Source organism: Amblyomma americanum, chromosome 1 (genome assembly GCF_052857255.1).
Source record: "Amblyomma americanum isolate KBUSLIRL-KWMA chromosome 1, ASM5285725v1, whole genome shotgun sequence".
NCBI classification, from domain to species: Eukaryota; Metazoa; Arthropoda; class Arachnida; order Ixodida; family Ixodidae; genus Amblyomma; species Amblyomma americanum.
In genome coordinates, this window is record NC_135497.1 from 408,000,140 (window position 1) to 408,003,290 (window position 3,151).

The 3,151-nt window shown below is 42.1% G+C and overlaps 1 long non-coding RNA gene across 1 annotated transcript; it reads left to right on the forward strand.

The window, feature by feature from the left end:
• Positions 1–535: 535 nt before the first annotated feature.
• Positions 536–2,830, forward strand: LOC144115779 (uncharacterized). Its single transcript, XR_013311542.1, has 2 exons — positions 536–627; positions 1,028–2,830. It is a non-coding gene; the product is annotated as an uncharacterized LOC144115779 (long non-coding RNA).
• Positions 2,831–3,151: the final 321 nt, after the last annotated feature.

A 3,151-nucleotide genomic window follows, 5' to 3' on the forward strand; every position in this document is an offset into this window, starting at 1 on the left:
GATCGCCAGGAGCCCTCGTACCCTTTCTGGCGCGGTGGTGCAGCGGTTAAACGATGCGCCACTGCCCTGTGATGGCAGGTGCTCCCAGCAGTGGGCCTTCTGCGGCCCCTGTGCTCTTCCCGAGCGACCAATCATTCATTTAACTGGCCCATGCCATGGTAGGCACTTGGCTCTTTTCCAGTGGGCAGGCTGTGAGGACGGTGCAAGGTTACATGACCTAAGTGGCCCATCTGCCTCCTAGGTTGCTCTGTGCGGACCACCTGCCAGAGCCATGCCAGTGTTTTTTTTTTTGCTCACAACGCTGACACCAGATGTTCTGGATAACGGGGCCATTAACGCTATCACGTTAATATAAAGACAGATAGCAGTAGACTGTCATGTTCATTTGAGTGCATTGTTTGCACAAAAGGCACAGAAAAATGGAAGGGTCACAACTATAGCTGGAGGTAACATTTCAGACTGGCTTCAAATTTATCATGATCAATGGCACATGCAATGGTACCAGGCAGTTGATTCCAGTAACGACCAGGCAGTTGATTCCAGTAACGAATGGGGTGGAAAAAAGGGTGAATGAAAAAAGCAAATTGAGGAAAGGTATGTGCATCTTTCAGTTGGTGATCAATGCAGGTAAAAACACGACAGGTTGGTGTGATATGGCACAAAGTGAAGTAAGAGTGACTATGGTATTATTTGTGAAAAAGGAGGGAATGGAAAATATTTGCTGTCCTTTGAGCAGAGGTAAGTTCAGATATTTGTTTCATTTTTTTGATACTCAGTAATTCTTAGATATAAATTGGGCAGGCTCATTCTCCAAACTCCGATTTTGTTAGTATATGTGCATCTGTTAGAAATCAAGGAGGTATATTCCATTTCGAGCACACTAATTAATTCTATGTTAAAAGCATTGTGTCTGGGTTTCATAAACCAAGGTTGCATTGAAGGAATTCAGATGCTTTCGATGCCTTGTTGAAGAGGTCATGGTACCATTCTTCAGACTCAAATTGTTTATTGCATGTAGTTTGTTAAGTATATCTGAACAAGTAGGCGAGATATAGGCTGATTTGGTGCGACAAGTAATTTGTATTTAAGTTATCCTGAACCGTGTGAAAGTCAGGCAACACTGGTGCACCCTCGATCTGTGACGCCATAAACCAATGGTCACGTGCTTGCCTGGAACTGAACTGCGCATAGTGAGGATAGGGCAGTGGGTTGTTTATTGTTCATGCTAGGGGTGAAGAAGGGGTGTTGGCAAGAGAATGAGGAGCCCACACCCCACAATAGGGGGACAAAAGACAAAGGCAACAAAGGCCTGTGTCCTGTTTCATGTCTGATCTTGGAGACTTCACCGCAGTGTGCCACGGCGGGACTTGAATAGGTGCATGTTGTGCTCCACACTGACTGTGCGCGGCAGTTTTGGAGATGATGACAGTGCTAACGATTTATGACGTCACTCAGGCTGCATCTATATGGCCGTCACTGCCATCGGGAGGGGATTAGAACCGATAACTTCTAATTGCAATTTCTAGCTTTCCAGCTGAAATGTGCACATAGGGCCGTACGCCTTTTTTATGTATAGTTAATAATGCCGTGGCCAGTAGCAGTAACATAAAATCATGATTTGTGGGGAGAACATGCCATGTCCCCTTTAATAATCGCGTCTATGTGATTGTTCCAAGAAAGGTCGGATGTTATGTGAACCCCGAAATACTTGATGGTGGGTACTGATTCTATGGCAACATTGTTCAGAGTGTAATGGCATGGTACGATGCTATATTGTGAAATTGAAGGGTGTCAAAATCGGAGGCAAGCATAGCTTTTCAGAACCTGTATGAAGCCTCGAGATATCGAACATGAAAATAGCTTCAGAGAACTCAAGTTGGGTTTTCTCACGTTGCATATCGAAAATGGGCGGTTTTAGAACATAGGTGATGTAAGCAACGCCCTTTTATGAACATGTAATGTGGGAAAGGCAATTTTTACGAGCTGCCAAATGCATATTTTCTGTGGTCCATATCTCGAATTACGATTCTGTTTCAGAAGTTTTTTAAACTGGGTTTACCTCTTATGTTGAAGGCCTTCAATTTGTCAGTATAATCTTGTGTCCTGAACAAAAAAAAATTTAGAGGTTCCATTTATATTGGTTAATTACTCATTATTTCGTTGTGTTCTGTTATGTACATGATGTCTGCCTTGCTGTATAATCAACCTGCATAGACGTACCTTTCGCTGCTTCTCAAATAAAAATCTGTATTGAATAATTTGAAACAACAAGTTTGTGTGTATGCATATATAAGCGCATGTGTGTAGAAAGATTCTACAAAAATGCCTGGTGCAGTCATTTCATCCTTTTGCATGATGAGGTCCTCCTGCTTCTTCTGTGACCATTTAGACCTCAATATCAAAATAAGGTGGCTGCTAGCTCACTGCGACAACATGGCAGAGTTTCTCTTCTGTGTGTACAAAAAGAGAGTTCAAATAAAGGTCAAAGAATAACTGCAGAACTGCTTGCTGGTCAGCAGAATGACAGCATAATAGTATGACTGCAATAAAAACACCTGGGCATATGTGCTCTTTTCACACCTGTAAAGCAGACTTGCAGTGTGCAGAAGCATTTTTTTGAAGTGATCATGTGGTTGTGAGGCACGATGTCCCACCCAGTGGTAACGGGAGCAACTTTATGAAAACAGGCAAGAACAGAAAACTTGATGCTGTTGGTCCTGCGGGACGACATGTTTGCTGTCTACATGAATTATGCTGCTATCTTCTCCGTCCTATTGTGGACATCCAAACCCGGATCTGTACAAATAAATAATACAACAAAAATATGTGATCATGCCCTCCTTTATTTGATACTGCCAAAACAGGTCCCTGACAGGGAGGTCCTGGCAATGCAGTCATGTTCAAGCACTCTGCAATGAAAAACAAGACTATAATGTAATCAGCACAAATAACTGTGCACAATAACATCACAATTGGGTTAAAATGAAACAGTATAAGCAGAAATGTATAATATATACACAGAAAGGGAAAAAACATAAAGCAGTAATATCATATAGCGGCTACAAAACACCACGCAAGAAGTATACAAAAAACAGCAACAAAATTACCATATCCAAAAGGAGGAAAGAACAGAAATTTAAAACACGATAAA